General features: G+C 43.7%; 1 protein-coding gene across 17 annotated transcripts in view; it reads left to right on the top strand.

The window, feature by feature from the left end:
- MAPT (microtubule associated protein tau) overlaps positions 1-27085 on the top strand; it is a 93934-nt gene that overhangs the window by 15384 nt on the left and 51465 nt on the right. Inside the window, exon 1 of one of the 17 annotated variants that reach the window (XM_073325494.1) lies at positions 9786-10197. The exons of 14 other annotated variants lie outside the window; for them this stretch is intronic. The gene's annotated coding sequence lies outside the window, so the exon portion shown is untranslated. Of the gene's footprint in view, positions 1-9785; positions 10198-21867; positions 22053-27085 lie in introns of those variants that run through there. 2 more of the 17 variants (XM_073325491.1, XM_073325488.1) reach the window with 2 other exon arrangements.

Genomic DNA, 27085 nt, shown 5'->3' with positions numbered 1-27085 from the left:
GTCTGAATATCCTGGTGATTTATTGTGCTCCTTAGCTACTTTAGATTGTATAGAAGTAGCTTCAATAATAAGCATCTCAAAACGTGTATTAAATTACACGGATCTTGCACACTTTTCCCTGCATACCCTCTTCTACTTTTTTCACACTCAGCTACGCAAGAGAATCCTGCATGATGATCTAGTGACATGATCACTTGCAGTTCTGAACAAAAGGGCTTCCCTGATGATGGTGGCAGAGTGGTTTGAAGTAGATTAGTATTGGGCAATCCTCATTAGCAGGTAAAAGCCATATGTGTACCCTGCCTAGATGAAACTGTAGCCATATTGTCTGATGGCTGTTCAGTGCCATTTGGTGTATCTCACTCCATTCCTAGTTTGCAGGCATCTTCATCATAAAAACTGCTGTCACAGTTGGTTCTGAATGATCCCGTTATCGGCCGTCTCAGCAGAGAGGCCAAGAACTCACTCTCTTCATCCCGTAGAATTGGTCCTTCGATAACCTGTGTAAAGCACGATAACCTGTGTAAAGCACCCCAGAGTCTGGGGACTGCTGCTCATCCCATGTCTGTTCTGAGGATAGAACCTGGCATCTTTCACCAGCACTAAATTTACCCCTTGTTTCTTATGTCAGGAAACAAAACTCCATGGCTATGGTCCAAGCACTTTCTGACACTGAGAATTAAACAGTCTGCATCTATGCTGCTGTGGTATAACCAATAGAGGAACCCTTTCTGAAGCCTCAAAGAACCAGTTTATTTCGGCCATTGCTTACTGATACTAGGAAGAATCTGTGATCCTATACACACAGCATGAATGGATCCTTTGTAACCTGAGAGGTGGGGAAAACAGGATTTTAAAGCTGGAAATAAGACTCTAAAGCAGGCTGCTCTTTCATACATATAAAATGCATGACAGCAGAGCTGAATTTAGTGCTTACAGGGCTAAAAATCCTCAAAGAGCCTGATTGCAGTGTTTATATATAGCTATTTTAAATAGCTACCCGAAGAAGAACTCTGTGGAATTAAAAATCTTGTCTTTCACCAACAGAAGTTGATCAAATAAATTTCCTCACCCACCTTGTCTCACATTTAAAATATGTGCATCTAAGTAATATTGAGGGTCTGGCTTGAATATACAAGCACAGGGAAGTTCTAAATTCACTCTGACCATATTCGCTATTGCTTTAGTAAACACTTGCATTCAAAAGAAGAGACAGAAGCTCTGGGGGATATAATTTTCATTGTACCAACTGCAGCTAATTCACGTGCTGAATGAATTGCATGCACAAAATTTTAGCTGAAAATTTTTGTTCTTGTAAATACAAACCCATTGTCAGTGGTTTTTTTGTTTTGTTTGTGGGGTTTTTTTTGGTAAGGTCAACATTAAAATGGCCAGTTTTTATTTAATAATAATAATAATAAATAATAAAAAAGGAAAGCAGTTTGGTCTAAAACCTCATTTGTCAAGTTTCTTTTCAAAGTTAAGAAGCCCCCTAATACCTTCTGTGTGAACAGCACATGTGACTTCAGACATCTTCAGGTGGGAGTCTCAAAATGTGCATAGCCTAAGGTGTCTCCAGGTAACAGGATTCGTGGGTGAATCACTGAAATATTTAATACGTCAGCTAGACTTCACACACATGTCTGTATTACGAAGGAAGGTGCCCTGGGAGATGGGGCTAAGAGGGTTGAGGTTATTGAACTGACCACATTTCTAGATTGTCCAGTGTTTAGGGACACTTAACTTTGAATTGCATGTTTTCTGGAGTTTCATTTTTAAAAATTGCATTATTTTAAGATGTCTTCCCTTTGGTATCTCTAGTTACAACGTTAACACCATCTTAACAAAGGTGAAGTTTTATGTCTGAGGGGACAGTATACAGTGAAACTTGCCTTAAGGAACCAGCAGGTTGCCGAGTAGAAATTAGTGTGTACAAAAAAAAATCCTAAAAAGCTTTAGGACATTTTAAAGTTGTTGATTAATATGGGTGTGCCTTTTGTTTAATATGGGTGTGTAGTTACGGAATGCTTCTTTCTCCTAAGACATTTACCATCCTCCCACACACCTGCACAACAGGTCTCGGGATCTCCTATTATGATATTTATCAATTGTAGTTAAATAACTATTTCATGGGTGTTTGGGGTATGCTGCCTTAACCTGAATTGCTCCTTGTGTCTGTCTTGTCAAACTTCAGTTAATCAGACCTTTTAATCTAACTCTTAAGGGTCTGATCCTGTAAGGTGCTGTGTTCTCGTCTTGCATTGATTGCAGGGAAAGGTGAGGGTAATCTGCACCTGGGAGCATGGGTCCTGCAATCAAAGAGTAAAGCAGCGGTTCCTTTATTTAGTGAATGGCAGTTTTATTGGCTGAGCTTCTGGTGCGTTACCTTTCCACGTGAATTACTCTGTGGTCCTGCTTTGTAGTAATTCTGCTAGTCAGGATCTATAAAATAGACACCATGCAAGCCAAGGATACTATCTTCAATTGCCTGATCACCTAAATAGCTGAGTCTCAAAGGAAGAACCAGTTGTGAAGATAGGGCACGCTTAATGTTAGATCAGTATGGACATATTGTAAACATAACATTCTTATTGGCTCTGCCCTTCAACCTTAAGTGTGTGAAGGCCTTCTTGTTACTAAAAATAATAAAGGAGGAAATACAGTTTCTGATTCTTATTGAACTAAATTATTAGTTATGCATGCATACCCTAAAGTGTAATCCCATTGTCTCCGTTCTTTGATGCCCCTCCTTACTCATTTATTCCATTGATAATTTGACCCAGTTCCAGTCTAGCTCAGTGACTTTGCCACTGTTATCCTACCTCAGCTTCCACCTCTCAACTAGCACTAAAGAAAAGGAGTCCTTGTGGCACCTTAGAGACTAACCAACTTATTTGAGCATAAGCTTTCGTGAGCTACAGCTCACTTCATCAGATGCATCGGATGAAGTGAGCTGTAGCTCACGAAAGCTTATGCTCATATAAATTGGTTAGTCTCTAAGGTGCCCCAAGTACTCCTTTTCTTTTTGCGAATACAGACTAACACGGCTGTTACTCTGAAACCTGTCAACTAGCACTGATCTCTTCTCTACCCCTCCACCCAGTCCCGCTGCTGGTCTCACAGCTTCTGTGCAGCGCCTGCAGCCTGCATTTCTCCAACTCACTGATACCCCATGTAATTAAGCATCAGTTGAAAACCTTATTTTTTTCTTTACCTTCTACTGCCTGTGTTTTTACTATTCATATTGAACTGTTAATCACCCAAGATGCTTCAGAGCATTTTTCTATGCAATAAGATTGTAGTGAGCGAGTGTGTGTTAAAATGTTGAGAATGACCTGTTAGTGTTTGCACTCCTTTAGAATGTAGATATAAGGTGGGATATCCAGGTTGCATAGTATGGTTTTAGTTCACTCACATCACAGACCCATACTAGACAATTAAATGCCGCAGAAAAGAAGCAGATAGCATCTTATCCAAATTAAGTCTTTGTGAAGTGAGTGGTGGATGTAGGGATAATATTCCATTAGAGCACACAAGGGGTGTTACTGATTGTATTTCTTCCTGGGCTATTCCTAGTATAAAATATGTTATCAATTGTTCTGGTTCTCCCCCTGCCCCATTACTGCATTTGATTAGAGTGTATGTCCTATTTATGAGTCTGTCATTCACTTCTCCGTGGGGGCTGGGCTTATGCTGGATAGAAATGATGGACTTACACTGAAAGCTTAGCTCTAAGTGCTACTCTTTCTCTTAGGAGAGCCAGCTGAGCCTGCCTACTAAAATATATGTGCAGCCATTTGCTGTTTTGGTTTCCTTCCATTAAGGCAGCCTGCAGACTTGATTTTAGAATCACTTGATCGTCTGTCCTCTGAATAGACTCCAAGAGGAAGTCAATTGCAACCTCTGATGTGGTGGGCCAGTTAGAAACTTAGGCTTGGTCTTCGGTAGGAACTTATGTTGATATAACTAAGTTGCTCAGGGGTATGGAAAATTCACGCCCCTGAGTGATATAATTTTACTGACCTAACCACTGGTGTAGACAGCGCTATGTCAGCGGGAGGGCTTCTCCTGTCGTCAAAGCTGCCGCCTCTCGGGGAGGTAGAGTACCTGCACTGATGGGAGAAGGCATCACTACCCGGATCGGCGGGTAGCGATCGATCTGTTGGGGATCGATGTATGGCATCTAGTGTAGACGTGATAGATGGATCCCCGATAGCTCTGCAGTCGACTCCGGAACTCCACCACGGTGAGAGGCGGCAGTTGATCCTGCGCCGCGAGGATGCGAAGTAAGTGATTCTAAGTCAATCTAACATCGACTTCAGCTATGCTATTCTCGTAGCTGAAGTTGCGTATCTTAGATTGATTCCCCCCCCCCCCAGTGTAGACCCGGCTTAAGTGTAGACAAGCCCTTAGAATGAAAGTACAGCCACATTTCCAACCTTTGGTAGCACTTCCCTTTATCATTTACTAACCATTAGGGATATTGTTGCATGAGCAGCCAGTGCTAAATCAGGTGTCTGATGGGAGAGGTGTCTTGGTACTTGCCACTACAGGGACTTTTCTGGTGTTTCTGTCTGCCAGCTGGGTTTTGGAGTCCGAAAGTCTGTTGAGTGGGTGCCTCAATATTGTACATTCAATTCCGACTTGAACCTGGTCCGGTGTTCATTCCAAACTTAATACCGTATGTCACTGCTCTTGAGAAATAGTCCTTCCATCTTCCTTCCATGAGCTATCACACTCCAAGGAGGAACTTTAGCATACACCTGACACATTCAGGGCCCTTAAGGTCAATTTGAGCATATGAAATTTTTGTAAGTCCAAGGCCTGGTTTATATTGGAGCAGTGTGAGGCAAGAAAGCTTCTAAATGTCTGCTCCAAGGTGAGAAATTGCCTAAGAGCCTTACTATTGCTCCTCTGTTTTTCAAGGCCTGTCAAGTCCTTCAGTGCATTAGTGGCATTCTGGTTGGAAAAGCGATACGTTTCCTCTGAGGAGACTTGCACGGTAGCCGTGTGATCAGTGGTACCCAGGCCACCCAGTTCTGCACCTAGAGCATCCAGTCACTTGCAAAAGTTGCCTTTGGCAGAACTGCCCCATAGTACCTCAGTATATGGCGGGGAGGGAATGTATAGAACCACAGAATTCCTCCCCTACCACCTCTTTGATACACGTGGACAACATCCGACTGTGTGGCCGTAGCCACTCAGTTCAGTGGTCCCTCTAATACTCTTTGAGGTAGTTGCCTCTGTGCTCCCTGCTAAATAGGGAATTGTGGGGGGAGGCGGGGTGCAGCTCCCACTATTAACAGCACTAGCCAGCCCACTTACTCGTATTTGCTCCATCACCCACAACAGCGTTGTCAGCGCAGCTGTTCCTGTAGATTTAGGAAACCGCTGCTGCCCTGGTTAGACTTGACAGGTTGTCTTAGTCTTTACCACTTATGGTTTCAGAGATTCAGATTCCTGCTAGCTCTGGGTGAGTGGTCGAGTAGAGTTTTCATGCCCCTTGGGCTGTAGCTCTTCAGGTATGTGCAACTGCCCATTAGAATTTGGTGCCAGGATGGTGTGACCGTAATCTAAGCAGATATATTGTGCGGATTCCTAGCCGTGTTAAAACAGCTCAAAGTATTGTAATTAATATATAATATATAAAAAGCCAACCCTGGGAAGGTGGCTGAAATGCTATAATCCTTGCTCCAAGAATTCACTCACGTAGTTAAACTTTGACATCCCCCTGCCCACCTTACACTTTCCACTCCAGATGGCATCTGAAAACATGCATAATTGCAGTTTTTCATACATTGTGGCTGTCAGGCTAGGGAATCTTTAATATTTAATATCTTCAAACGTTATTGCAGCTGCATTAAATATTAAAGAAATTTTACATAGACTCTTCAGCTACCCTGCCTGCTTCATAAAACAGACGGATCGTTTGTCAGCACAATGAAATGAAAGAGCGTTAAAATCAAAGTAAATAATAAGCAAGTACTAGCACTATGGTGCCCAGACTTTTCCTCTTTACCGGTAATGAAATGTGTCCAGGCCCTGCCAGGCCGGGAGCAGAGTTACATCTGGGCTGAGCCAGGGCTGGAGCCGCGGCTGGGAGCGGGGCTGAGAGTAGAGCTGAGGCTTCTGTTGTGGAGCTGGGGGCAGGGCTGGGTGCCCTCTCTCCCTGCCCCCCATGGGGACTGGCCGTGTCGCCCAGATGTTTGGGCGCGCCCCACAGTTTGGGGACCACTGCACTAGAGCTAGGTGGGAAACAATTTTCCCATCCTGTGAAAAATTTGAGAATTGCATCCCCTCCCCCCCCCCCCTTTGCGCATCAGGACAAAACTGAGACCTTTCAAAAAGATGAGGGGAGAGGAGCCCAATCCACCGCCGGTAGCCTTGTGGGTAGGGCACTCGTGTGTGATGTGGGAGCCCCAGGTTCTGGTCCCTGCTGTGCCTGATTCAGAACGGGGAGCGGAGTCGGGGCTCCCAGATGAGTGCGCTAGTCCCAGGCTATTGTCTGTTCTGGGGCTCTCTCTGATTTTGAGCAGGAATTCTATTCTGGACCCGAGAACCCTTCTTGCTTAAAGTTCAGTGGAAACCAATTCGTGCCCGCCAAGATTCTTTGGCTTTCATGAATCAGCATTTTCCATCAAAAGAAAACATCAATCAAAACATTCCTGGCCCACTCTAGCAAGCAACTTTCATTTCAGTAGCTCGTTCTGTAGCATTTCAGATGTGTTGGGCTACAGCTCCTCCCAACCAGCAGATGGAGATCAACACTAGGACTTCGGATGTCCTAGTCTCGAATAAACGTTGACCTCCCTCCGCCTTCTGTTGTTCATCTCCAGCCGGCGGAGCTGCCTGCATCTGGGCTGGTCTAGAACAGGGGTTGTCAGCCTTCTTCTCTCCCCGCCTCCCCATGCTGTTGTGGCCGCCTGTGCCACAGTAGTTGGGTTTCTGCGTATAAAAGCCAGGGCCGGCACTCGGGGGCAGCAAGCAGGGCAATTGCCTGGGGCCCCATGCAGACAGGGGCCCCCATGAAGCTACATTGCTGGGGCTTCCGTCCCAGGTGGCGGGGCTCAGGGACCTTGGCTTCAGCCCCATGCGGTGGGGCTTTGGCTTTCTGCCGTGTCCCAGCAAGTCTAATTCTGGCCCTGCTTGGAGGCGCCCCCCCCTCCCCCGAAACCTGCTCGAGGCCCCCTTGGGGGTTCCGTACCCCTGGTTGAGAACTGCTGGTATAGAAGACTTTGAAGAAAGAGAAGATTCTTCCCTGTGTCCCAGAACGTCTCAAAACTCTTTACAAATTTTACACGGAGTAGCTTTGCCTGTCACAGATGCAGCCTTCTCTGGTGTCTGATGTGGCCAATAGCACACAGCAATGCTGCATATCGGTAGTGTAAAGTGAAGACTAATTGCAGGGCTGCTTTTAAGGGGCTAATGCTCACTAAAAAGTCACAAGTTGCATATTCAGTGCTCTGGGCTTTAGCTTATTCCTGCTCTTTATCAAAGCTACACTCCTGATAATTGGGGCATTTGGGCTGCGTCTCAAACCCGCTGCAAACTCTCCCTTGTCAGCTAGCTCCTACGTTTTAACACTTACTTGCTTGGAGTCATCCGTGGGTTGGCTTGTTGGCATCTCATGATGTCTCTAAACAATGTGTTTGGAGGCATTTTTCAGCCTGTCATATGCTGGCCTGCCCTTCAGGAAAAAGGTGCATGACTGATTTTTGTATGGCTACCAAAACCAGGGAAGGGCATTGGAGAGCCAGGTTGTGCTTGACTAAGTCTCTACGGATATGTCTACATGGCATTTTGGACTGAGCAGGAGTGAGCCTCCGAGCCTGGCTTGACAGACTTGGGCTGGCTGGGCTCGGGCTAGCACTCAAGAATAGTCCAATGAAGGGAGCTGTAGATCACGAAAGCTTATGCTCAAATACATTTTTTAGACTCTAAGGTGCCACAAGTCCTCCTTTTTTTTTTTTTTTTTAGTGCCAATCCAGTTCTCCTGGTGTGGTGGGTTTTACATCGTGCTACCCCCTCAAGTGTGAAATGAGCACTCGCAGTTCGTTTCTGAACGTAGGTTAACAAGGAAATGGCAATAAGCACAAACAAGAAAACCTCTGGTCTTGCCAGATTGCAAATATTGTTAGACCAGATGAGACCTGATGGGACTGCTTTTATTGGTGAATGTTTCTCGGCTACTTATCTTAGAAAGTCATAAGAGGGACATCCTTGATAATGACCCTGCATGACGAATAGGGAAGAAAACAGCAGCTATCAGTTTGCCTGGATGGATGTCTGTTTTTGTTTCTTTAGGCAAAATAATCCCTTAGAAAAGCAATTTCTTCCTCCTGCCTGTGTAATTTGCAAGCTAAGGTAAAATGGGCTTTTGCTGAAGCAGAACACTGTCGTGTCGTTCTGAATGTCTTAAGTCCTGAACATCCCGGAGGCAGGTTGGAAGGATTCCCTTCCCCCCACAATAACATTCATTTTTTTATGATGTTCATGAGCTGTCCTAATGATAGAGATGTTCAGAGCTGGGGAGCTACGCGTACTAATCCTAAACAGTGATTTGCATACTCTGGCATTCATAGAATCAGATGTCGGAGGTGAAGACACATTAGCTCCCTTTGAAAACAATAGTTCTACTCACCTGTTTAAACACCTGCATAAGAGTTTGCAGGAGCGGAGTGAGTCTGTCTCGACCTGTCTGTCTATCTAGGTTACTTATATGGCATCTCATCACAACAGGGGTCTGAGCAATTTGGTCTGTTTCTCTTCCCTGGTCCGTGTTGGATTGTTCCTTACAGGATATCAGGATATCCGTGTGTAAAGCAGCACTTTCAGGTTTACATTCAGGAGGGCACAAATGTACACTGTGGTCTACATCTTTGTATTTTGGGAGAAGATTTCTTGTGACATCTGGCAAAGCCTTTGATTGCCATCTTGCTAGATCTCTGTGTGCTAGATTCATCCTGGTGTAACTCCAATAGAATTACATCTAGGATAAATTTGGCCCTCTATTTAATTGCATCTGTTATAATAGTGATTCTGTCTTATATGCTAATGGCTTTTGCCTGAGGTAGAGATTGGGTTATGAGCGTAACCTGGCCAGGGATGTTGGAAGCAACAGGTTGCTGTGTGTGCGTATTTATGTACACATTACAAATTTAAGTATACTCCCAATGAGTATTGCTTCCAATTTAAAATCTCGTAGTGCTGTCCTTCATTCAAATCTTTCAAGGACACCTACAGATTATAGCTGAAAGATATCACTGCACGTTGACGTTATAGAGTTGCTACGACATTTGGATAGCTAAGTCATGGGGAGCCAAAATGTTCCCACATCTAGTGTCAATTGCAGGTTACCTGGTGGGAGTGATTTGTTTTCTGATAACAAAATATGTTACTGAGAATGTGTAAGTAGTTGAGTGGAGGCAGTATTGGGCAGTGCTGAATAACGAAACTCTGTTGTGTTCCACTGCCAGTTATGAATTCAGGTGTTCAGGATTGCACTGGGGGAAATTATAGACCTACTTCATGTTGTTTATTACGCAGCAGGATAAGGTAGACATTAAGGTTGGAAGTGAAATGAATGCGAGTGAGAGCTTGGTTTTTATACCCAGGTTTAGAAAGTTGAAGAAATGCCATATGTATATACTATAATACTCAGATGTAAATACTACATGTTGTGGCTAACACAAAGAACTTGCCATGTACTTCTGTGTAGCTAAATTTAAAACAGCTTGGGGGGGGGTTGTCTGTTTTTAACTGAATATGCAAAATGTGGGTGAATTCTAAGATCTTGTCCTTCCACTTCAAATATTTTCAGAACTAGTGAAAATCCTACTCCCTTTGTTTGTGTACAAAGGGGAGATTTTTCCTTACCTGTTAATATTCTTTCTCTGACTTTCTATAGCAGGCCAGAAGCTTGAGTGAAAAATTCTTCCAGGCAACAGGTGGAGCCAGAATACTAAGACTTTGTCATACTCTCACAGCTGTCTCTCAGCCATCAGCTGAATATTTCAAAAGCAGTATCAAAGAAATATTAAACTGACACTGTGCATCAGTGACTGTCACTGAATAACATTAGTGATGATAGCAACCTGAGCATACAGCGACTCTGCGCTGAAATTCGCAACAGTAAAATAGATACCCACATCTTATAGAGAAGGGGATTTAGACTGCGATAGAGCTTGAAGACAACAGGTAAGGAAAACTGCCTCTCCTTTTGACCTTCTCTGCTAGTCCAATTGCTTTGGGACCTCCCAAAGTAATTGATGATTTTAGTGTGCGTGTGTGGGGACTCACTCACTCACTCCAAAGTTGCCTGCAACGCACCTGTGCAAAGGCCACAACTGCAAACCTGTTCTGTAAAAATGTGGACAGAAGTAGCACATCTCCTCAAAAGGGGCATCCCTTCGTTCTGCTCATGAAAAGCCAACTGAACAAACAGTGAGCTTTAAAAGATTCCAGTTCTTCCTTTTCTGCTGCCAAATAAGCCCTGCTGATCAGTTCCTTAATCCGGAGGCACTTGAAAAGTATGGTTTGGAGGTTTTATCCAGTTGTTTGTTTCATTCCCATTGTAACAATTACCATTCGAACTCTCCTATTAAACACAAAGGAAACGAAGAAAATAGTTAAAGCATTTGATACATAAGGCAAAGCTTTCATTTTAACAATTTTCCATATTCGTATTCCCTTTATTCCTGCTCGTCATTCTCCTAGATGGTATTAACGGTCCGTCCCCCCTTTTTTTTTGGGTGGTGGAGTCAGTTTTAGATGGTATTGGATTGTTGTTGAAGTGTAATCTTGTTCCCTTTTAAAACAAGGCAGAACTTATAAAACCCACACAAAGGGGGACTGAAATGGCAGAGGTAGACATTTTTTTTTCTGCCTTCGTTAATTACAACTAACTGCTGGGAAAGTACAGGCATAATACATGGTCTTATTAGCTACTCTGAGACCTGGCAAACTTTCCCAGCCTTTGGCTACAAGCATTGTTTGTTGTTTGCCCTTTTTTTAAATTTCAGCAGTGTTACAAAAGGTGGTTTTGTCTTGGCTGGTTAACCTAGACTCATACAGCAGGGAAAAAGAGGGAGATTGGTATGGGGTGAAATAAAGTCAGAGAAGGAAAATGACACCCTATTTAGGCAGCAAAAGGGACCTGAGGTTCACACTGCAGGATGTTCAGGGTCCAGTTGAGCTTGATACGGTGATGATTTTGTCCAGTTCCCTCTCCAGCCTGATCTGATCAGGACAATAAAGACTCAACAGGTCATGGCAGCCATGAGTGTGAAGCTTAGCTGAGTTTATTAAGCACATTTCCAACTGAGCCCCTGAAAAGCCGGTGATGACCTAGCCCCTTTAAAACTAACCACACTGAGCAGTTATCCAGTGACTTAAGTTATAGACACTTCCTTCTGTTTCTAACATTATCTCGATTTGTTGCTGTAGCAAATTTTTTTTTTTTTACATTACCGGAAAGCTGGAAGATCCCTAATCCGTTCTTTTAGCTTAAATACAGCGAGCAGACCATTCTTTCTATCTCCAGCTTTTGCCTTTGTTAATAAACCGTTTTATTTTGTAGACCATGCTGGACTCCGTGACCTTTCAGATGCTTTTTACGCTGTAGAATACAAATCTTTGCATGGAATTCCTCCTTCCCAGAACCTGACGCCCATTAATTCTGGCTCTGCTGATGCACGGCCCAGTACTTTACAATTACCTGGCACATCTCATACTCTCAGTCTTGTAGTAGAGGCAAGATACTACACAATTCTGAAGGAGATTAAGGAAGGCTGAGCTGTTTACTCATTTTCATATTTAATTCAATAAAAGCCTCTCTTTTTCAAAAATGTATGTGAAACTCCCTCAGAATTTGTCTGTTGCACTCCAGCCCCTTATTGCAAAATTTAGGTCAGACCTGTGATGGAGCACAAAGGTCCCTTTGGCTTTTTAGAACTTGTAGACTTGGTGACAGCCACATCACTAACTCTTCTAGTCAGAAAATACTCCTTTTCTCAAGGGCTCATCCTGTATTCAGAGCCAAACACACTGAGCTTAGCTGCATGGTTCTTGAACATAAATGCTCAAGTCAAGTAACATTTATTAATCTCTCCAGTCTTTTGGCCTCAAGGAAAATATCTGCAAATAAATCCTACTCCATTCTCTGGCTGCAATTCAAGCACTGGTACCCGGAACGCTGTGTATCACCAAAGATCCCATTGGTACTAGACTTCTTCCAAAATGGCCTCAAAGTGAGTTCCCTGGGAATTATATGCCTTTGCTATAACAGGCGTCATGAGTACTAGTCAAAACTGAAAGTAGTTTTGAAACCCCATTTGAGTAGCTTAGTCTTGAGGAATCTGAGTGTGACAGGTCTACAGGGCCTGCACCCAGAAATTCACTTCTGACTGCACTAACACAAACCTCCCTTTAATAGACGGAAAGAATAGGGAGACTTTTTACAAAGATTTAAAGTGTTGTTCCTTACAGTCGTCACGTTGGCAAGAAGGGTGTCAGAACACAGAGCGCTTTCAGTCAAACCCCAGCGTTTCACTCCAGCAGTGTTGTCCTGAGGATAGACCCGGCTTTCATGCTCCATATCAATTCCACCGTTCACATATCATTATTTGCAAATCCCAAATATCCAAAGAGGAAAATTTGGCGTGTGCTAGATATGCACAGAGCATTTCAGATACACATCAGATGCACCACAGCCTTTAGAGGATCCTCCTCCTTATGTTAGTTCTTTGTCTTCCGATAGTATCGGTACAGGGAAGAGGATCAAAATTATCCATTTCTAGACAGTGTATTTCAGAAACCTGCAAGATACAAAGCTGAATCACATTATCCCTGTTAAACACATACTTGCTAAGTGCATTTTGTAGGCTGAGTGATCATATGCCTTCTGTGAAGAAATACGCAAAGCTGTTACTTGATCATCAGTGTATATGTTTACTGAATACCACCAGATCAATGTTCAATCCATAGGAGAAGAATGGACGGTAAATTATGGTTCAGGTTTGTAACTGGGCATTGGTAGATATTTAATTAACTAATTTAGTAACATTACAAAGACCTGAAATAACAGCATATTTAATTGCTCACCCTGTTAAGGAAGCATGGTCTAGTGGATGGAGCACTGGATTGGAACTCAGGAGACCTGGGTTCTTTTTCTGGCTCTGCCCCTGGCTTGCTGAATGACTTCACTGCCCTGTGCCTCAGTTTCCCAACCTGTAAAATGAGGATCATAGAATCATAGAATATCAGGGTTGGAAGGGACCCCAGAAGGTCATCTAGTCCAACCCCCTGCTCGAAGCAGGACCAATTCCCAGTTAAATCATCCCAGCCAGGGTTTTGTCAAGCCTGACCTTAAAAACCTCTAACGAAGGAGATTCTACCACCTCCCTAGGTAACGCATTCCAGTGTTTCACCACCCTCTTAGTGAAAAAGTTTTTCCTAATATCCAATCTAAACCTCCCCCACTGCAACTTGAGACCATTACTCCTTGTTCTGTCATCTGCTACCATTGAGAACAGTCTAGAGCCATCCTCTTTGGAACCCCCTTTCAGGTAGTTGAAAGCAGCTATCAAATCCCCCCTCATTCTTCTCTTCTGCAGGCTAAACAATCCCAGCTCCCTCAGCCTCTCCTCATAAGTCATGTGTTCCAGACCCCTAATCATTTAATCTAGGATGATGGGGATCTACTGATAAAGTGCCATATAAGACCTAGGTGGTGGTATTATTATTATTGTCCTAGTGCAAAGTATCTGAACTATTTGCCTTAAGTAATTTACAACAATTTCTCATTATCTAGAGAGCGCCATATCTGTGGTCTTCTCTTATGTGGAGAGGGAAGAACTTTCAGGGGTGTAATGTTACATTTTCCAGTTTTGCAGTCAGTTTGATGTCTTCTGAGTCCGCCTACGTTTGCTGTCTTGACCCATGGATTGGCAGTCGCGACTGAGCACATCTGGTCCTGAAATAATCGCCATCCTGCTTGGAGGCAGCTGCTGAACCAGGTCTAAGCTGACTGGAAATGACAAATTCTATTTAGATAATTCTCGAAAACACTGACTACTTTGCACTTCATTGCCATCTAGATCTCTACTCTCTTCCTCCTTCCACTTCATTCCTTCTCTCTCTTCCTTCCACTCTTAGCTATGGGTAAAATTTTCAAAAGCACCTATATCACTTAGGCACCGAGTCCTGTTGACTCAAGTCACTTAGGTGCTTTTGAAAATGTTACCCTTTGTGCCTCTTTTCACCCCACACCCCTACCTGGAGTGGCCTCTCACCTCCTGGGTGCCAAAGACCTAAAGTTTCCGATGTGGCCAACACTCGTAGGGGAGCTGATCAGAAGGGCTTATGTTGCAGCAGGAGATTGTTTGTTTTTTTTAAAGCTTGCTATATCTGTTTAGCAGGTGCAGAAAGAAGGGAAATCTCTTTAGTGGTTTGCAAGGCTACCTCTGAATTTCTGCCCACGCTGCTGTGAAATGTGTTCTAGGCTTGTGGTCGTGCCCTTGGCAGAAGAGTGCGATATGCAGTAATTGAATGATGGGTCCATCCTCGCCTCATCCCCCCAGCGTTAAAATGGGCAACTGCTTTGGGAAGTCCCAACTGTCTTGCTCATGGGTGACCCTAAGATAAGAAATAGGTGCACACTACACAAGCAGTGTGGCACTAAAGCTGGTTAGTGCAACCCAGCTCTCGCAAGCCAGCAAAACTAAACTGTGGGTATTGCAACGCGTACAGCTCTCCTCAGTGACCAAACCTGTGTGCATTCATCCATGAAAGTTTTGAAGTTCATTGCCAAGGAAAACTAAGTTTCAAACTTCTGAGGGGTTATTAAACAATAATGAGGAAAATTATTTAAAAAAATAAAGAACACCACCATGACAATATCTCTTTAAAGCACTATGGGTTTTCATTTCCCTTTTCAACATCTCTACCTACTCCTTTGAAATGAATTGATCTTTCTCTGAATCTTCATAGCTGTTCTAGTCCCTTGACAAGATAGATGACAAGGAGGATCAAGATATCTGCTCACTGCATTTTAGACAGTGCCTACAATTAATTATGCAGTCATTCATAATTCACTTATTTGACAGTTCCTCGGAAACACTTTTCTGAAAAGTATACAAAGGAGATGAAAAGGAAGTTGCTTGTGAATTATGAACAGCTTTTCAAGCTGACTTTAATTCATGACACTACCATTTCAGTTTAATTTAATAATTCAGATAGAACCTATTCCCTCGGAAATCCTATTTCTGTTTGATTGGTTTTCTGAAACTACTCCTGTCCAGCCCATGCTGGTTTAATTTTCCCTTTTGCATAACAAAATAGGACACATGTAGCATTCACTGATTAAAAACAGAGCATTAATAATCTCCAAGTAGCTTCTTTGGTTGAGTTGGGGCTCAGACCTGTGAATCTGAGCCTGGACACAGGGCAGAATAGGGGAGAGACGCACCCTGTCTCTCTAGTCTGGAGGCTATGGGCTTGAGGAGACAGAGAGTGATCCTTCCTTTCCCATACCCAGAGGGGCCTTTGGGGAGTGGACTTTCAAACACTGAAACAAGGTGTCAGACTCTCAGACCCTTTATGGGAGCATAGAGCTCTTTAGCTGAGTTGCCCAGGCTCGGGTATGAAAGCCCGGTGACGGTGTTCAGATTCAACACTACAACTGCTGAGTTATGCTGGGTGGTGGCTCCAAATATATCAATTTGGGATGGAAAGGGGCTGATGAGAGCTTCTCTTTTGGTCAGAAGGAGCTGGGATAGATAAGATCCTGGAGGGGAACCCTAGAAACAGCCAATCTTAGGCACAGGTTTATGCTTCGTTGTATTTGAATTAATAAAACGGGTGGTGATTAGTGGGTTACAAATGAAAGGGTGGGTTTGAACGCTCATAATGAAGTCTGTGCTCTCTCCTGAGGACAGGGTAAGTGCTCTTCCCCTGCACAGCCACATTCATGCCTGTGGCTACTATGGCCATATCTACACTAACACTTATGTTGGCAAAATTTTTGTCACTCGTGGGTGTGGGGAAAAAACATTTCCAAAGGAAAAATTCTGGAGTAAAATAAACTCCTTCATTCCACCCCTCTCCCCCCCAAAAATAAAAATATCACCGACTGCATTTTAATGTACAGTGAAGGCAAGAAAAAGCTTTAATTTTCCTGCTGTTAATTTAGCACTGTACCACAGAGCAGGTAACAGTGGTCGAGGCCAGCGTTGTTGTGGTCCCCTGATAGATTTTACCATAGACAGATGATACTTTTTGGTTGTTTCCATTGTTCAGTAATTGGCCTAGTTACCCAAGAAAAATTACCCTGGCGTGTAAACCTCTGAGGATAAGTTTCTGTATCCCAGTTCTAGGGGAATTCATCAGAAGAAAAAGGTTTTTCTGCCTTGAGTTTTAAAAATTCAAACTGAGTGCTGAGTCAGGATCCTGTAGATAATCTGTTCAAGTGGAAGTGGGTGGGCATGTACTGAACTGCTGAGTTCTTCACTGCAGTGGAGTTTGGAGCTCCTTCCTTGGCTTTTTGTCCCATCTATGATTTTGGTGATGCAACCCCTGGCTTCTAAAATTTTTCACCATCTGCCCTAAAAGGTCAGGGTCTGAGGGGTGTGGGTGTGTAGGTTTTCTTGTTTTTTTTTTGTTTTTTTTTCTTCACCATTGGCTAGCTTGTTGAGACGCGCACTCCGGGTTGTGGTAGCCTAGTAAAGAAAGGTCGGCTGATTCGTTGTCCAGCCCACTTCTGTAGGCTGCCTTCTCAGTTCACTTCTGTAAAGTGCAGCAAAGAAAAGTCGGCCCGCCTTGCTGAATCAAGGAGGCTGCGCTCCAGAGCACAGTGACGATTCTGTGACTTCTTACAACTGGCCATGACTTATGCATGATTTAACGCTATGCAAGTAACACTGCCTCAGTAAAGGCATCCAGGTGAATAACCACAATGCCAGCTCACATCAAATATTGGCATTGGCAAAAGACGTTTAAAAAATCATCAATGGGAGTATAACATTATTACTAAACGTTAGCCTACATTGTGCAGCACCAAGGGTCAAGTTTTTATTCAGCCTGTTGGGAGTGAAATATATTTTGTCAGAGATTAGAGGTGGCTTTAATGTTGTTATAATGTAGGGATCATTAATCTCCTGTAGATCAATGGTCCAAATTAAGTTTGAAATGGGAAACCAATCTTTCATGTAGTTCATTATATCTTACCAAATGGACATGATGTATTGTCCAGAAAAAGGATATTGTAGTTTCTGTGTCTGAGGCTCATGGATGTGAGTATGGCAATAACACATACATGTATAGTGAATCTGGTTGATTAAATTTGATATGGCAATTATTACCTGTCTCAATGGACTCTTGAAACATATGTGGTTACTAATTCACCTGTCTTCTGCAGTCTAATTGTGATAGCCTTTATTACAAATAATTTCCTTCTCTCCGGAGTGAACGTAGCAGAGAAAAGTCTATATTTCGTTGTCTTTGTTTTAGTTTTAACTTAAAATCTTAGGCTTGTGAAAATTTTAACTGGTGGTTTCCATCCAATGACTAGTGGACAACTGTCCACATCGTTTGTGGGCAGACTCAGAATACAGAGGTGGAGGGTTAAATGGACCATGGAGACTGAACTCCTTGTTCCCTTATTGTAAATGGGGAATCATCATCAAGTGGGTGTGTTCCTAGTGGGGTCCTGCAGGGATCAATTCTTGGTCCTACGGTATTCATTAATGACCTAGAAGAAAACATAAAATCATCACTGGTGTAAAGTTTGGAGATGACACACAAATTGGGGGAATGGTAAATAATGAAGAGGGCAGGTCACTGATTCAGAGCGTTCTGGATCTCTTGGTAAGATGGGTGCAAGCAAGCAATATGCGTTTTAATATGTCTACTGTAAATGTACACATCTAGGAACAGAGAATATAGGCCATATTTACGTTATGGGAGACTTTATCCTGGGAAGCCGTGACTCTGAAAAAGATGTGCGGGTCGTGGATAATCGTCTGAACGTGGGCTCCGTAAACAAGGGCATCTCGAGTAGAAGTAGAGAGGTTATTTGTCTTCTGTATTTGGCACTGGTGCGACTGCTGCTGGAATATTGCGTTTAGTTCTGTTGTGCACAGTTCAAGAGGGATGTTGATAAATGGGAGAGGGTTCAGGGAAAAAGCCATGAGAATGATTAAAGGATTAGAAAAATGCCTCATAGCGATAGACTCAGGGAACTCAAAGTTAAGGAATGATTTGATTACAGTGTGTGAGTACTGACATGTGGAACAAATATTTAATGATGGTCTCTTCAGTCTAGCAGAGAAAGGTATAATATGATCCAATGGTTGGAAGTTGAAACTAGACAAACTCAGACTGGAAATAAGGCATAATTTTTTAATAGTGAGAGTAATTACCCATTGGAACAACTTACCAAGGCAGGTAGTGGATTCTACATCACTGGCCATTTTTAAAATCAAGATTAGATGTTCTAAAAGCTCTGCTCTAGGAATTACTTTGGGGAAGTTCTGTGGCCTGTGTTATAGAGGTCAGACTTGATGATCACAGTGGTCCCTTCTGGCTTTGGAATCTATGAATTTATTAATGCTATATAGGTTTATATCCTGCACTCATCACCGTAGTATCTGATTGCCTTCCAGTAGTGCATTAAGCAACATAACTAACATCTGTCACATTTGTTCTCTCATCCCCTCCCCAGGGGAAAACTAGGTGCGGTGGAGTGTTCTGTTTTTATCTAGTCACGCGACTGAGGTCCTGAGCAGGGCGGGAAAACTTGACCTGCCGCTTCCCAGTCTGTGCCTGTACTGTACGTGGAAAGAACTGATGTTAGTCTCTGGGGCCGTCACTTAGCACTGCTGTCGGCACAGCATTCTGAAATCGGGTTTTCATGCATGGCTTTTTAATGCCATATTTGCATATTATTACCATGTGTCTGCGTTTAAAATGATTGCTCAGTTGAGACTATTGTGGTACTCTGTGGTAGGTAAAATATAATCATAGATGAGTAGGGGCCAAATTGCCTGTCAGGTGAAAACTAGGATGATCGTGAACAAGAAGATTTTAAGTTTTTAAAAAAATCCAACTCCTTGCAGTAATTCCCCCAGCCTGACACCCATGGAGATAAACATTCCCATATGTTGGATTATGACTGTTCTTACTTGGTAATGCTTCTCAAGGGTTAGGGTTGATTGCAGGGAGAAGGAAGAGAGAGAGGATTGCTATAGTGGCATCAATCAGTGCTGCAGTAGTGAAGTCTCGGTGTTTGTTGTAACCCCTATTTTCCTATTCATAGAGTCAGTCATTACTGATAGAGAAGATGACAGGCCATTTTGTCCCGCGCAGGATGATCTTGCCAACAGAGTGTACCAGTTGTTAATAAACCTGCATTTTCCAGAAGTGGATAACTGGGTGTGTGGTGATAAAAGAACGTGCTTTCACTTCCCGTAGCTTGCTCTGGTATTAAACACACATTAGTTCTCATTGAGTTAAGAGAAACATAATTTAGTGCAGCCTTAGGATAAAACATTATAGCCCAGTCCTACCTGTGCTGATGCTTTGTCTCTACGTAACACAGAAATGTGGGTTTACAGCTCATGAGTGAGTTCAGGGCTATGGAGTCCGTTTTATGATTTGCACGATCTGACACAAGACCCGCAGTTGGGCTCATGCCCAGCGTGATACACTGGACCTGACAGTTGTTGTGGACTCATTTGGTGTTTAGTTTTGTAATCACACCAGTTATTTTTCCAAAAGCTTGATTCCATCATTTGCAGTTTATTGCCATTTTTACAGCTATAACTTCCCAAATGCTGAAGTGTTTCCATTATAACTCTCTCTTTTCAGTTACTCATAACATTCCGAAAATATAGCCTATTGGGCTGACATATTCCAGGCTGGATCTGTGCCGAAGGGTAATTTTTTGGACAAGTTTCAGCAAAACGATTAGAGCTGGTGGTTGTGAATGAGTGTCTCATAATCTTTAACGTATTTATCCTCACTGCACCCCTTTGAGCCTGGGCAGTGCTGTTGTTCCTATTACACAGATGGGGAAACTGAGGCACAGAGAGGCTAAGTGATGTGCCCAAGGTCACACAGGCAGTCTGTAGCAGAGCAGGGAATTGAACCCACCTCTCTCCAGTCCCAGGCTCGTGCCCTACCCACTGGGCCATCTTCCCCCTCTGAGACTTGTTAGTAGAGAAATTTTTCCACGATGTTGAGAACATTCTGACAGACAACTAAACTATCACTACCTATTGGGTTCTCCACGGTGCATTAATTTTCTTTTGTAATTTCCCCTAGTTATCTTGATGATAAGTTAATGACATAAAACACAACAGAAACTCTGCAGTCCCTTTTGGTTTGCAGACATGGCATCTTGAACTGTAATCCCATGAGATCTCGCAAATTAAGAAAGGTCAGGCCAGGTTCATAGTTGGATAGAAGACCCCAAAGTGTACTGGAAATATTAGTAGTGCTTATTCTATAGATGGCACTCAAAAGAATGCCCCAGCATGAAGATATGGTGCCATCTGTCCGATGACACACAAAATCAAGTACCTGGTGACTTCTAGCCATGATTTCCTGCCACTTTTCCCAAGAGCGGGGATGTTGATCTTAGAATCCTAGCCAAATTCCACCTTGGCTAATTGTGTTCTGCCTCCTTAAATTTCCTCTGCAGCTTGAATTGGCTGTGGTAGCCTTCGCTTCCTGTCCGGAACATCAGTGATGCTGGGTGCTATTAAAGAATTGCTGCAGTCAAGAGGCCTTTCAGTGGTGGACATTTCATCCCTGTGTGCAGAATGGACATCATGGTTTGGGCTTTTCTGGGGTGAAGGGCACTGTATAAATATATGTTGTTGCTGCTCCTGTTACTTTGGCTTTCAGCACTCAGTGATGCTAGCGCTTTGTATGTGACAAGTCTTCAGTGAATTGTTTGGTGAGACTGGGCCAGGTCCAGCCATAGGGATGCTATTCAAACACTTTGAAAAGAGTTGCTCCTAGTTACAACAGGACTGAATTTAACCCATAGCGCAGTGGACGAGAACGTCATCACTCCCTCGGCAATGTCTGCAGAATCCTTTTAGTAAGCATCTCTCAGCACTCCCCTACACTTTGACTGCTGATTCATCTTCGTTGCCTTTACATAGATCATGCTTCGGTTGCTACAAACAGCTGCCATTTAAACAAAGCAAACAGAGGAAGGTTTGTTTCTGTCCCTTCCAAAATCACTCTGGTCTGATGGGCAGAGTGGGGCAGTCACCTGTCTTAGGCCAGTGACAGATTTCAAGTCTGGTTCTCTTGTAAACCTCTTTTTATTGTTGGGAAGGGGGGGAGTATCCGAAGGCTCTTGGCTGGGAAGTTGTTTATGTACCAGGTCTTAGCGCCGTGATGTGAATGGCTAAGCTATTTAACGTGACTTCTAGAAGTTTCTAAAATGTTATAACTCACTTCTCCCTCAGAAGTTTGTATTCCTGCCACTCAAAGAACCAGCTTTTATCAGCAGAGAAATACTGAAAATAATCAGATGTGTTTTTAAAAAAAAAACAAACCAAAAAACTGAACAAAAACCTCTCCCTCACATTTCAAAAATAACAGTTTGTAAAAGTGGCATATACGGAATACATGGCGGGGTGGGGTGCAGTAGAGAATTTATTGGCACTTGTGCAAATCACTCCAAATAATGCTTCAGCCCTTGTGGGTAATGCCCAGCCATCCCTAACTCAGAGCAATAAACCCTTGGCACCGCAGCACCTGCACTGTTTTCCACATTAGCTATAACCCGCCAGATGCCTCTTCCCCTGAGAGGATCCTAATTGTGAAGTATGCAAAGTTCTGAAGAACCCTGAAGTGCTGTCAAGGATGGGATAGGCTGTTTGTTTAGATAAAGTGTCTGCTTGGCAGGAGTGGATCTGCTGGAAACAGATAAGCATGCTCTTCAGGGTCTTATCTGTTGCATAGAGGGTGCTGCCAAAGTTTAAACACTCAGAGACATCACTACCCTGATTATTCATTGCAGAAGCCTTTGGGTCAAGGTAGGGCTGCTTTCACTTACTTTTAAAGAAACTTGACTCTCTACAACTTTTATTTATGATTACGTTAGCTGAGACGGAGATGGTATTGGGAGGCCTTATTTTTATGCTATTCTCTGTCAAAATCTGCATGGCTTGTGATACGTGAGTGACTTCAGCACCACGTTTGCATAAGGAATCAGTACTGAAATGGGTCGTTTGCAGAGTCAAGTAATTTTTTCCCCAGTAAATTCCATTTAGTCATTGGGACGGTTACTAAATTTGAGAACGATGCTGGAATTTCCCGGTTAGAATGAGATGCATCTTGAACACAGATGAGTTTGGTGTGTTTGATTCTTGTTTTGAACTGAAGGAATGGAAGATCATGGTTACGTTGCAGAAATTTGTAGGCATCAGAAGTGTGTGAGTGACTCTGTGTGTGTGTGTGTGTACGCACGCACGCCAGAGTCCGCAGTGCTTATAGTTAATTAAGTAGAACAAACACAATAGTGAGAGGGGTGGGTGAAATAATCCAGCAGAGGTGTGTAAAATATACCTATACTGCAGGTTATTGCTTTCCATCCTCATGTATATAATTGTACTAGTCTGACCTTCATATTTTAAATTTTGCTGGGAGAACTTCAGCACTTAAAAATCATCCATAGTAGGGGCTCTTCCCTGTTTGTTCACCGAATTGCCATGTTTCTCTGTTGTTCCGTGTGGTGGCCATGTGGATTTATTTTTCTCTGTTAGATCACAGTGCTGATGAAGTTCCAGATTGAAAGTCCTGGGGGTTGATTTCCCCTGTTATGCATAGAATAGGTGCAGTATCCTAGGGCCTTGTGGAAGTGCAGGTTTCCCTGTACTTTGTTTCCACTGAACAGTTCTCTGCAGGGCAGGCTGGCTTTTGTGACCAGAACACCTGTCCAGTGGGAACAGGGCTAAACCCACTAAACATAACAGCCACATTTGCTCTGGAGCACTTCCTCCCCTCCCCCCCACTTTTTGTTGGCCTGTGGACAATGGGACTAGGCTGTCCTTTCATTCCCTACCATCTGGATGTTGGAAACAGAGGGAAGGTCACACTTTTCCTCCAGTCTTCATGACCATGCCCAGTATTCTTCTCCCTGCTTGACTATGTGGGAGATGCTCCTTCCTTCTCACTAGGTGGGAGGCCAGTTCTACTCTCAGTATTGTCACTCCCCCAGAATTTAAAAAATCATGAGCCAGACCCCTAAAATTACAAGGTTTTAAAAAATGATTTGGGGCTCTTTTTCTTGCTTTCTGGTGTTGGAGCCAAGGAGTTCAAATTAAGTTTTTCTCTGCATCCATTAGGTCTAGAGGCTTTTTTTTTAAATAAAACCCTAAGATTCACAAGTAATCACATGATTCCAGCAGCTGGAGCTTTAAGATAAAACTCCTAATAATAAAAGTAACTCTGCTTTCTCCACAACCAAAAAGACAGCATCCAGTGAAGTGAGCTGTATGCTCAAATAAATTTGTTAGTCTCTAAGGTGCCACAAGTACTCCTTTTCTTTTTGCGAATACAGACTAACACGGCTGCTACTCTGAAAAGTATCTCTTCTCTTCTCCCTGAAATGGACAACAAAGGAAAATCTGTTCGTCTTTAAATTTTTGTAACACTCTTTTCAGCCCCCCGAACTCAGAAGTTCTCAAGCTGTTCCATGGTGTGAACCTTGTCATTTGAGGCGACTGCTTATGAACACTTCCTCTCCCATTTGGGACTGCATACATCCCTTTCCTCCTTACCTAGCAGGCAGTTAGGCTGGATGCTTCTCCTTCTTTCTAGCGTCTTTGATAGACTCCCAGGCTCTTTTAAGTAATGGGGAGCCTGGACACCTGTAGAAGCTGCTGGAAGCCAGGTGGAGGAGCCAGCACTACGTGATCAGTCATCTCTCTGCAGAGCAAATGCTCTATTGGCCACCCATGGATGACATCTATAGACTTTCTCTGCTGATACTGATTCCTAGCTTGCAATTGTTGTTTTGCCTTTGCATCTTTGATATTAAATGCTGTATTATGGGTAGAAGATCTTCACTCATAGCAATACTTTCCACAGAAAAAGTATACTAGCCCTCACTCCTGTCTGTCTGACCCCAGCCATGAAGCTTTACCATCCTATAGGCACCCTAATCTGGAAATCCCAAAGGCTTGTTTATACAGGGACACTCAGGAAAATTAATCCAAACAAACTAAGGCTACATCTACACTACAGAGCCTATGTTGGTGTAGACATGCCGTATGCTGACAGAAGGAATTTTTCTGCTGGTGTGGGAACACAAACTCCCTGAACAAATTTAACTCCATGAACTCAAGCAGCCTTCTGTCGGCATAGCTGAGCTGGCATAAATTTAAAGTGCACACCAGACCAAAAGGTGTGAATTCAAAGCAGATTAGCTTTGTGTATCCCTGTGAAGACATGCTCATTCAGAATTAAAATGACATTAATTCAGTTTAACTTAATTCCCTTTGGAAGGCTGAGCTGAGGCCACTAATTTTGAATGAGTGTTCACATGGGGTTTAATGCAGTTTAATTGAGCCCCTTTGAATTAACACCATTAGTTAATTTGGATTAATTTTGCTGAGTGTTCCCATAAAGGCAAACTTTGAGAGACTCTTGCCTGGATGCTGTGAAGACCTCATTCAGCGTTTGGGGAAGAGGGACAGTCTGGGGGAAATGTCACTAAGGTTAGCTAGGGAGAACAAAAGGAGAATTAAAAAGAAATGTACAGTTAGTGTTTAGATACAGTACAGCTAATTCATGAGCTTTTCACTTCTGGGTCAACAGTTACGAAATGATGGAAAGGTGATAACACCTGTGGCTGTTCAGTGAAATGAATTGATGGGTCTCAGGTCAAATGCTTGTAGACATGTTTCCTCATCAGAAATGTCTGTCATGGTTGCTATCAATTGATCCTCTAGTTGACATAGAGACCAAGGCCTGGAAGTCAGGCAGAGCTCTGTCCTCACCCTGTAGAGGTGCTCCTTCCAGGGGGCACGATAGCAGGACAGCATGTAGGAAGGTGCCTGCCATATCTTTGTTGGGCCTGTTTGGACAGAAGCTTCCATCTGGCATCGTCCACACCAGAAAATTGGCACAATTTAAAAATAAATAAATAAAAAAATACCCAATTCAAGTATTGAATTGCAAACCTCATTTTCACCTATGGCAAACTCCAGTTTGGTTTTGTGAACTGCATGGCAGCTTAGTAGTTACATTTTATCGCTTACATGCTTGCCAGTCCTATAAAAAGCATCAAAATGCAGCCCACTGTGGGCAGGATCTAATCAATATGATTCCCGGAGCTCCAGGAAGAGACTGGCCGTATGGCCAGATAATTAGAACTGTTTTTGTTCACTTTAGGTGGGCAAAACTCCATTAATGCTTTTAAAATCAAGGACAGAGAACGAATTCTGACCTTTCTGTCCACTTCAAACACCAATTCTTGTGGCTTATCACTTTGTGAGTTTTTGCAGGGCAAGCTCTTGAAGGTTTTCCATGCAGTTCAGTAAGATGATTTTGTAGTTGTTTAAAGCAGAAATTAAATTGCATAGACATCTTCCTAGGAGGAAAGAAAAGTTGGGAGAGTTGAGATCCCTCACTCAGTTCTGAAGATCCAGTTAATTTATTGCCAGCCAACAAAACCATGTGAGCTCACTTCCTTACTGCGGTAATCTGAGCAGCATTGCTGCTTTCAGCTCCCGCCCATCCAGTTGTGGTAAACCTGGGATTATAATAGTAGCTGGTTATTAATCACTACCCTTGGCTGTAATTAGAGCAGCTATCACAGGGGTGGGCAAACTTTTTGGCCTGAGGGCCGCATCAGGTTTTGGAAATTGTATGGAGGGACAGTTAGCCGTAGCGTGGCCCAGCCCCCGCCCCCTGCTTCTTGTCCCCTGACGGCACCCCCTGTTCCTGATGACCCCTGCCCCATCCACCGGCCCCCCCGCCACCCCATTCAACCCCTGCTCCTTCCTGACTTCCCCCCAGGACCCTTGCCCCATCCACCGGCCCCCCCGCCACCCCATCCAACCCCCCCCTCCTTCCTGACTTCTCCCCAGGACTCCTGCCCCATCCAACCACCCCTTCTCCCTGACTGCCCCCCCGCCCCGTTCCCTGCCCTCTGACAGCCCCCCCCCCGAACTCCCCTGTCCTCTATCCAACCCCCCCGCTCCCTGCCCCCTTACCACACTGTCTGGAGCACCGGAGCCAGCCATGTGCTGTGTGGCACAGAGCACCGGTCAGAGAATCATAGAATATCAGGGTTGGAAGGGACCTCAGGAGGTCATCTAGTCCAACCCCCTGCTCAAAAGCAGGACCCATCCCCAATTAAATCATCCCAGCCAGGGCTTTGTCAAGCCTGACCTTAAAAACTTCTAGGGAAGGAGATTCCACCACCTCCCTAAGTAACGCATTCCAGTGTTTCACCACCCTCCTAGTGAAAAAGTTTTTCCTAATATTCAACCTAAACTTCCCCCACTGCAACTTGAGACCATTACTCCTTGTTCTGTCATCTGGTACCACTGAGAACAGTCTAGATCCATCCTCTTTGGAACCCCCTTTCAGGTAGTTGAAAGCAGCTATCAAATCCCCCCTTGTTTTTCTCTTCCGCAGACTAAACAATCCCAGTTCCCTCAGCCTCTCCTCATAACTCATGTGTTCCAGACCCCTAATAATTTTTGTTTCCCTCTGCTGGACTCTTTCCAATTTTTCCACATCCTTCTTGTAGTATGGGGCCCAAAACTGCACACAGAACTCCAGATGAGGCCTCACCAATGTCGAATAGAGGGGAACGATCACATCCCTCAATCTGCTGGCAATGCCCCTACTTATGCTTCCCAAAATGCCATTGGCCTTCTTGGCAACAAGGGCACACTGTTGACTCATATCCAGCTTCTCGTCCACTGTAACCCCTAGGTCCTTTTCTGCAGAACTGCTGCCTAGCCATTTGGTCCCTAGTCTGCAGTGGTGCATGGGATTCTTCCGTTCTAAGTGCAGGACCTCTGCACTTGTCCTTGTTGAACCTCATCAAATT

This window comes from Lepidochelys kempii, chromosome 27 (assembly GCF_965140265.1).
Source record: "Lepidochelys kempii isolate rLepKem1 chromosome 27, rLepKem1.hap2, whole genome shotgun sequence".
In the NCBI taxonomy this organism is placed as follows: domain Eukaryota; kingdom Metazoa; phylum Chordata; order Testudines; family Cheloniidae; genus Lepidochelys; species Lepidochelys kempii.
Note: the sequence above shows the minus strand (reverse complement) of the source record. Positions and strands in the feature narration are given on the sequence as shown.